Source organism: Nicotiana tabacum, chromosome 15, assembly GCF_000715075.1.
Source record: "Nicotiana tabacum cultivar K326 chromosome 15, ASM71507v2, whole genome shotgun sequence".
In the NCBI taxonomy this organism is placed as follows: Eukaryota; Viridiplantae; Streptophyta; class Magnoliopsida; order Solanales; family Solanaceae; genus Nicotiana; species Nicotiana tabacum.
The window spans coordinates 53239113-53249422 of record NC_134094.1 but is presented as its reverse complement, the minus strand read 5'-3'; the positions used below and the strand labels follow the sequence as shown (position 1 = coordinate 53249422).

Sequence of the window (10310 nt, the reverse complement as noted above, 5' to 3'; positions counted from 1 at the left end):
ATATCCGAAATTCATTATAAGACTCGATTCTCGCATCTATACACAGTATAAGTTTGAACAAGACGAATTAAGACACAACCATAACCCAACATGTAATCACATGATATACCACATAACCCAGATTATCATAGCAATAACTTTCGACCACAATAACTGCTCAATAACAAACCCAGTACCGGTATCAAAGCTCATATCAAACAAAACCTTGTTATAAACCTTCGTACACTGCCAATGATGAAAGAAACACACAGAAACTCATAGTCACTCATCATATCAGCAAGTCGTGGAGCTTTCTCGTCCGATAAGAATCATTTCCAAATTATAAGCTGACCAGAGACGTTATTCTTCCAAACATACCTTAATCAAATCCGATAGCACTCATTCCAGGTCCAATAACCTCACTTCATCCAGTACAAGTTGTTCAACCGATATGCCACTCAATACCATCCATAGCCACATACCATGCAATCTATGCACCAAACATGCAACAACTCAAATATACCCAAATATGGAAAGAAAATTAAATGAGAGAACAATTCCACAAGCTCAACATAAACCACCACAAGTGCACTGCTATGAACCCATCACACAAAGGAGAACCAAACCATACAAGATAAACACAAAGGATCATATCACAACATAACTCCGCAGCGACGCATGACCCAATCCAAACACCGGTCCATATGAAATACCTCGAACCATGATGCTTATAATCAACAACCATATGCATATCAACAACAAATATGTGATGTGCATGATCATAACAAAGGAGAAACTGATAGAACAATATACCACAAATAGGAAAACCATAACCAAGGCGCAATCAACCATTCAACAACCCAAAAGCCATCTTCCTCGAATTTCGATACAAGGCCCAAACAAAACCGTATCATGTGTACATAGTCAATAGTATCACAACTCATCATAGCATAGAAGAGTAACTCATGGAATAAATTAGACACGAATGAGATCAACTCTAACCGATGACACACCCTTCAACAGTAGTTGTGCTGAGCAAACAAATCCGATCCGATGTTGAATGCATATTCTCATTAGGCTTGCCAGTGTCCTCCAAATCGATCCCGATCCTCCCAAAATGAGTAAATAACCTTCCCAAAGATCTACTGAAACCCATCCATAGCACATATCATCATCTGTCTAACTCTGGCCATATCTTCATAGTCCACAACCAAGGAATAGTCTCCAAATCATAAGAATACAAAAATCTCCCTATCTGATCCTGACTCGACCACTCAAATGACTGACATGCCTTTCATGTCATCTCACGAGAAATACTTCCATAATTCTTCTATGCTGCATAGCAAAATCTAAACATCAATAGTGGATCAACCAGGCAAATACCGTAATTCCAGTCAAGCATATGCAAGTAAAAACACAATGCGCCTTTCTGAAATGCACACTCATCTCAGGTGATACCAAATAGTACCAGCATTTTCTAAACATCTGAAACCGTCTGTGTTGTGGAAAACTCATGACCTTCCCTTCAAAACTAAATCGCAACCTTGTACATGTAAATCTCAATCCCATACATCGCATCACATCTATCATGCCATCATATGAAAATATAAGAATCCCATTATCGTCTCTGAATCACCAACATAATACATATTCTATCAGCCAGGAACCTTCCACCTGACCCCATCCAGGAGAAGATCACAACGCGCAACACACTCCTCCTGCCTGTAGAAAGCATCTGCCTCAAGCCGTGATCGAAATCATAGAGAACTCTTCAAAAACCATTAGCACAACACCAAGCCATCAGAACTGAATCCCTATAACTCAATCAAGTCACGCAGGTCGCCAAACCCAAGAGTATTTCCACAAAATACTGGTAAGGTCTCGCCACATCATAAGAACCAAAAGAACCGATCATATCCGTTACCATGCTGATCTAATCTACCATCAAGTTGTCCTATTTCTCTGAGTTCCTTATGAATTGCCTTCAGGTTAACACTTCTCCTTGCCAGTACACTACGATCCTTAACCCAAAGCTCGCTACAGGAGATCCTAGCATGAAACCTCATCGTCCTAAAGCCCATAAGCTATTGTATACCCTCTTAGGTACCCAAAAATACCGCATCCGAGATACCCACTCTGAAGAGACCTTATGTGAATCTGACGCTATTACCTTAACCTCTCTGATACTAAAATGAAGAATACATAATGATACAGAAATACCGCGAGTGTCGACACCATCCAATGTAAATCTTAGATCTTAGCCATTTACAAATCCGAAAATTCCTCAAATGACACATATGAATCTTAAACTCAGTAGAACCTTCTCGAGAGTCATTCACCCTATTCTAATCTCAAATGCACCACCCAAAAATGCCGAACGACAAGTTCTCCAATAGCACATAAACACCCTAAGAAGTAACCCCACCTTGACGCAACCGAGTGATTCCCTTTTCTTAGCACATTACATTCATCACCAATAACAAACCCAAATCATTCCAAGATTTCCGTATCCATAAAGTGTAATACATCATGCACCCAGAAACTTCCTTACTAGAGTCATTATCGAAATCAACCTCTTCAAGTCATAACCGATCTACGAGTATGTCTCAGACCAAAACTAACATAACACATGACCATGCAATCTGATCATCGATAGTAGCCTCCCCCACTTGGCTCAAAGCCATAGATCACAACATCCGATACCCACAATACCCTTACTTCATTACTGCCATAATCCCGCACTACATTTCAACAAAACCCTTCATGAACTCATGTAGCACTAATTATAAAATACCTCAAATCTTCTGCTAAACGCACATTCATTCTTGTGATAGTCGAGCCAACCTCCTCAAGCGATCCAAACCCAATTGCGACACATAAAACCCACTAGTAGAAGAAAAACTCTCCACAGAAATATCACAAGGATCACATAACCTCAGAACATTCCGCTGGAGATAACCCACCGCTTAGCCTCAACTGAAACCCCTCTATGATCCCATCATGGTCACAATCACTATGCGATCACTTAATCTTCCTAAGTCTAAACTCGCCAACAAGACATAAGAGTCTACTTCATCCCACACATGAACAACATGAAAGTTCCCTCTATATACTTATAACTCGAGACTGTACAACACATAAAGACAGAAATCAAGCACACAATAGTCCTTTTTACATCCCAAGTGATAACATCAAAATAAGAGTGAAAAGGACTAACGTTTATTTGAGTTTTAGTATTTTACTTTATAATAATCCTTCTTATTTTGCAGCAAATGTCATCTTTGTATAAGAAAAAGATGAAAAGAAAAAAAAAAGAGAAAAAAAGAGAAGGAAACCAAAATGCAAAGGAAATTTCATGAACGAAAGATGGCACTGATATAAGAAAAAGAAGAATTCTTGTACTACAACAAAATATAAACAAAATTGCATGTTGGAGCAGCAAGTGGATATAGAAATATTCCAACTAGACTCATTGTCTAGCAACTAGGAGACAACAATGCAAGTGGCATATGCAAATGGTGAATAAATATATTAAAACAAGACTTCAAAACAGGAGCTCTCACAACTATATAAAGCAACCATTTCCTTGGCTTGATATTTCTTTCGGAAGGAAAAATTTGGTGTAAACAATTGCCAATTTAATTGCTTTCCAGTTCTTTTCCTCTTTAGTTTCTTTTGTTAAGTGTGTACGTTATTGTGAAGCCACTGAATTGGCTAGTTTCATTTGAGTTTGAAGTAAAAACTCCACTGTGCATCTCATTTTATTTTTTGATAATAATTAAATAGGGAGAATTATTCACTTTGAATATTTCTTTCTATTTTTTTATTTGATAAAGAAGAACAATTCTTGTGGTTATAATTACTTCACTATGGAGTAATTTTTAGTAGTAATTATTCTTCAACTTCACGTGCTTGGCCTGAAACTTTATATATATCATCTGCTTCAGCAACAGATATTAACTAGATTTCACGGCATCTTTTTAAGTTTGTATAAATTAACTTTTACTAATTTTGTAATCGAAAGAGCAAAATAAGTAATACAGTTAATTTTATAAACAAGTTATCGCCTAAATGTTAATTACCTGCTGCAATGTATAACTATGATAGTATTAAGGATCGTAATTGCAAGAGCAATTCTAATATAATTTAGTTATAACAAGTGAGTTAATCGAAAGAGGCTCTCAAAAAAAGAGCATGTTTTAGTTTTAGCATATATTCCTTGCTCTTAATATTGCTTATTTTGATAGTTAAGTTGTGTTATCGAAAGAGCGTGACTAACTAATAGATTTAAGTAATAGTATGTGAATGTTAACCACTAGAGACATTTATATATTTGTGGGAATAGAAGTTGAATAACGATTGGACCTACGTTATAATTGCAATATCAAGTGAAGTGAGGATTCCAACACTTTCTTTTAATCATATTTGTGAAGGAAAATAATTTTTATTTTTTCTCGCTGCTACTTTATTTATAAATTGTTAGTTAATCAATTCACCACTCCATATTTTCTCAAATAGTAATTCAACAAGACTTATTTGGAAGAATAGATTACTCAATCTGGATCGACATCTTTCTATATTATAAAATTTGACAAGATACGAGTTATATTTTGCACTATCCACTCGCGCCGTTGCCGGGATTGGCAGAAATCTACTTCAAATAAAAAAATTATTTATTTGAGAATAATTTATCTTTTATATTACTCATTCATTAACTCTTGTGTGCAGAAGGCATATGACCCCTTCTTCATCAAAGAAGACAATCAACCTTGATCCTGAAATAAACAAAACTTTGAGAAGATTGAAGAAACTATCAGCAGAATACGATCAAAGTCTCAACACTAATCAAACTAGCATGGAAGATGATCAAGGAATACCTCCTAGGAAAGAGAATCAGAATCCTATTATGGAGGATCAATTTGATGAAGTTGAACCAAGGCCAAGGAGATTACTGAGGGACTACGCAAGGCCAACTTACACAGTAAGAGAATCCAGTGTAAGACATCCTCCAGTAGCCACCCGTAATTTTGAAATCAAGTTAGCCTTGATTCAAATGATTCAAAATAATTGCCAGTTCAATAGACTCTCACCAGATCCTACTACTCATCTGGACGATTTCATGGAAATCTTAGATACTTTTGGAAACAATGGAATGATGCTATTAGATTGAGAGTATTTCCCTTTTCTTTAAGGGGAGATGCAAGAACATGGCTCAGGAATCTACCAACAGGTTCCATTCAAACATGGGAAGGCATGACTCAAAAGTTTTTGAATAAATATTTCTCACCTGCAAAGACTGCTAGAATGAGACAAGAAATTAATATTTTTTCTCAGCTCGATGCAGAATCTGTTTACGAAGCTTGGGAAAGATTTAAGGGACTTTTGAGAAAGTGTCCACACCACGGTGTACCAGATTGGTAGCAACTGATTAATTTTTATAATGGAATAACACCTACTTCAAGAAGTATCATAGATACAACTGTAGGTGGCTCAATCATGAGCAGAACCACTGAAGATGCCATGGCTCTTTTAGATGAAATTGCTGAACACGCAAGTCAATGGCCAACTGAAAGAGCTCAACCAAGAAAGCCATCTGGAATGCACCAGGTTGACGATTTCTCTTTATTAGCTCATCAAATAACAACCTTGACAAAGAAGGTAGAGGCAATGCAAACTACCACACCAAAATCACAATCACACTCATTATGTGATTTGTGTGGAGGAGGACATCAGAATCATGAATGCCAAATGGGAGAATATGTTAATGCAGTTGGATATTATAATAGAAATAATAACTATTATAATAACAACAGTTTTAACCCCCAGGGGCAAAGACATCCAGGTTTCTCATGGAGCAACAACAATGGAATTCCAACTCATGGCAGCCTGGACAACAAGGTTAGTCAAGTCAAGCACCTCCTGGCTTCCAAAAGCAAATAAGAAATCCTCAACGATACCAAACTCAGACTCCATCTCAGAAACCAAACCTAGAGGATTTGGTTTGTCAATTCATCAAAAATACTGAGAAGCTCAATAAAAATGTTGAAGATAGAATGGAATCACAGGGCTTGGCAATTCGGAACCTTGAAATTCAGATGGGACAGTTAGCAACCAAGCTAACAGAGAGAAATCCTGGTAGTCTCCCAAGTAATACAGAAAAAAAATCCAAAGGAGCAAGCACAAGCTATATCTTTGAGAAATGGCAAGGAATTACCTGATCCATAGCAAGAATGTGATAAAGAAAAAGAACAAGAACCTAAAAATCAGGAATCAAAGGAACAAGAGACAAGTGAACCAGTAAAAAAGGGGGAAAAGAGGAAGCAAGAATCACACTCACAAAAGAATGAAGGAACCCAGGAAATCGCATTCCCTTTCCCTCAAAAACAAAAGAGGGAGAAATTAGATAAACAATTTGGGAAGTTCCTTGAAATCCTCAAGCAATTGCACATCAATGTCCCTTTCACTGATGCACTAGCTGAAATGCCCTCATACGCAAGGTTTCTTAAAGAAATTCTTTCAGACAAGAAAGCTAGAAGATCTTGCATTGAATTGGCAGAAAATTGTAGTGCTATAATTCAAAATACGCTTCTGAAGAAACTCGGAGATCCAGGGAGTTTTACAATTCCTTGTACTTTATTTTGAAAAATTACTTTGTGATTCACGAGCTTCTATTAATCTAATATCATTTTCAATTTTCAGGAAGCTCAACTTGGGACAAATAAAAGCGACACCAGTTTCACTACAACTGGCAGATCAATCCTTGAAAAAGCCAAGAGGTATAATAGAAGATGTACTTGTCAAAGTGGACAAATTTGTGTTTCCAGTGGATTTCATAATACTTGATATGGAAGAACACAGTCAAGTGCCATTAATTCTTGAAAGACCATTTTTAGCAACTGGAAGAGCATTGATTGATGTCCAACAAGGACAACTAATTTTGAGAGTGGGTGAAGAAAGGGTGATCTTTGATATGCAAAAATTAATGAAATATCCTGATAAGAAAACTTCTTCATCATATTTCGGCATTAATATATTAAATGAAATTGTGGAAGAATATCAAAGTCAACAATTAGTCAATGATCCACCAGAAGATCATCTAACTGACATTGATTTAGGATTTGATGAAGAATCCCAGCGAGAGCACGAACATGAAGACTCATTCGAAATCCATGAAGAAGAAATAAAACAGGGAAACCCTTACTCTTCTCTTAAGATAAAAGTTCTCCCTTCTCATTTAAAATATGTTTTCCTACAACCTTAAGCATTTTCAGACATAATTTCTTCCTCTTTGATAGGCGAACAAGAACATCAACTGATTGAAGTATTGCGAAGATACAAGAAAGCAATAGGATGGACTATTGAAAACATAAGAGGAATCAGTCTTGCGCATGCACAAAATACTGTTGGAAGATAATTTAAAACTAGTAGTGCAACCACAAAGGCGTCTGAATCCTAAATTACAAGAATTGGTCCAACAGGAGGTAGTTAAACTTTTGGATGCAAGAATAATCTACGCAATCTCTGACAGTAGTTGGGTAAGTCCAGTACAAATTGTACCAAAAAAGGGTGGAATGACAGTTGTGCAAAATGAAAATAATGAGTTGATTCCAACTCGAACTGTCACAGAATGGAGGGTATGCATTGACTATCGTAGACTCAATTGTGCTACCCGAGAAGATCATTTTCCCTTACCATTTATTGACTAGATGTTTGAAGAAGTGACAGGGCATAGTTTTTATTATTTTCTTAATGGTTACTCTAGCTACAATCAAATACCGATTGCACCAAAAGACCAGGAGAAAATAACATTTACTTGCCCTAGCGGGATATTTGCATACAGAAGAATACCTTTTGGTCTATGCAATGCCCCTGCCACACTTCAAAGATGCATGACATCTATTTTCTCAGACATGACTGAAAAATGTTTGGAGATATTTATGGATGATTTCACACTCTTTGGAAAAACCTTTGAAGAATGTCTTCACCATCTAACATTAGTGTTGAGAAGATGTGAAGAAACAAATCTGATTTTAAATTGGAAAAAATATCATTTTATGGTGAAATAAGGTATCGTTCTTGGACACAAAATTACATCAGATGGCATTGAAGTTGATAAAGCAAAGGTTGAGGTAATTTCAAAATTACTGCCTCCAACCACAGTTGTGTAGTGTCGCGTTCGCATAAGGTGAAATTTCTTGGTAGCTGAGTTGTGCTTCACGATCGCAAAGCATTTTCTGCGATCGTGATGAAGGGTCGTCTGGGCAGAACTTAAATATTTCAAAACGAGGGTTTGAGTTCATATCACAAATTTGATTTTGGGAGCTCGGTTGGAGGCGATTCTTGGAGAGATTTTTAAGTGAGTGATTGGGGAAAGTGATTCTTACTTAGTTTTGGTTAAATTCCGTGTTTATGTCTTTGATTTCATCATTTAATTAGTGATTTGGGTTGGAAAATTGGGGAAAAATAGAGGAAAGTTCTTAGGCCGAATTTTGGAGATTTGATCGAGATTTTGGTATCGGATTTGAGTAATTTTAGTATGGGTGGACTCGTGGTTGAATGTGTGTTCGAATTTTGTGACTTTTATTGGATTCCGAGACGTGGGCCTGGGGGTTGGCTTTTGAGTTGACTTTTTGACTTTTGATTAAGAATTTAGTATTTTCTTATGAAATTGATTCTTTTAGCCCGTGTTGATTGTATCGAACTATTTGTGGCTAGATTCGAGGCAATCAGAAGCCGTTTCGCGAGGCAAAGGCTTGTCGAAGTAGGGATTTGCATAATTTGAGGTAAGTAACACTTTTAAACTTGGTTTTGAGGGTATGAAACCCCGAATTCCGTATTATGTGATTGTTGTTGAGGTGACACACATGTTAGGTGACGGGCGAGTAGGCATGCACCGTAAGAATTGTGACTTGGTTGATTCCATGGAACTATATAGTTGAAAAATCTTGTTGTTACCCGTATTTTCACCATGTGTTAGAGCAATTGATCTACCAGTCATGTTAGAAATCCTGCATAGGCTCCGTGTTGGTACTATTGGGACCCACAGAGGTCGTGTTACATGTTGAATTATTTGCCTAATTTGTCATTTGTACTCAGTCACAGCTATTATTTGCATAACATGTCTCAGCCTCTGCTGTCTTTTATTGATATCATATCATCATTGTTTGGGCGGATTATTATGATTCTTGTGAGCCCGAGACTGGAGCGATTAATGACTGAGTGAGGCTGAGAGTCTATTGTGAGTGATATTCATGGGATCGGGTTGCATGCTGTAACAAAGTTTATTGATTCATGCCAGGATTTGGCTTATTATAGCGCTTGGACTGGATTGGCCCCTCCGGAGTCTGCATATCCATAGTGGGCGCAATGCTAGCAGTTATTTACATTTGGGCTGGATCTGCCCTGGTTTATTTGCATTTTGGTTGGATCTGCTCTGTTCTGTGTAAAGTTTTATTGCAAAAACCTAAAAGCATGTCTAAATTCTTGTACCTTTCTTATAGATTATGAATTACTGAGATATCAGTGTCATACTTTAATTTCCATACTATTAATACTGCATGTGGACTGTAATACTTTGACTCGTCACTACTTTCAGTCCAAAGTTTAGATTTGTTACTTATTGAGTTGGTTGTACTCACGCTATACCTTGCATCTCGTGTGCAAATCCAGGTGTTTCCGATCACGACTGGTGCTGATTTGTAGAGTTCAGACATTCAGAGATCATCGAGGTAGCTGCTTGGCATCCGCAGACCTTGACTCTCCTCCCTTATCTTTCAGTTATTCATTCATTTCTACTTTCTAGATAGTGTACCAGACTATGTCATTATGTAGATGCTCATGTACTCAGTGACACCCCAGTTTTGGGAAAAACTTATGTATTGAGTTATGATATTCTATCCTGTTTTATTAGATTTTTTTATATTTATTTATAATGTTTTAGTATATTTCAGAGATTAACAGTGTCGGAAATGTCTGAGTAGTTGGCTTGCCGAGTACCATGATAGGTGCCATCATGACAAGTTGTGTTTTGGGTTGTGACAAGTTGGTATCAGAGCCTAGGTAACATAGGTCTCACGAGTCATGAGCAGGTTTAGTAGAGTCTTGTTGATCGGTACGGAGACATCTGTACTTATCTTCGAGAGGCTGCTGAACCCTTACGAAACTTCACATTCTTATATTCTTGTCGTGCAGATTTGTTGATTTCGGGAACTAAACTTCTATTATTCTATTCTCTCGCAGATGGTGAGGACACGTGCTACCGGACAAGATGGACAACCACCAGTACCACCGACCAGGGCCACGAGAGGCCGAGGTCACGATATGGGTCGCGG

The 10310-nt window shown here is 37.4% G+C and overlaps 1 non-coding gene across 1 annotated transcript; it reads right to left on the bottom strand.

Moving 5' to 3' along the window:
- Nucleotides 1–5280: 5280 nt before the first annotated feature.
- LOC142169967 (small nucleolar RNA R71) lies at nt 5281–5387 on the bottom strand. Its single transcript, XR_012699586.1, has one exon. It is a non-coding gene; the product is annotated as a small nucleolar RNA R71 (small nucleolar RNA).
- Between the last annotated feature and the right edge of the window lie 4923 nt (nt 5388–10310).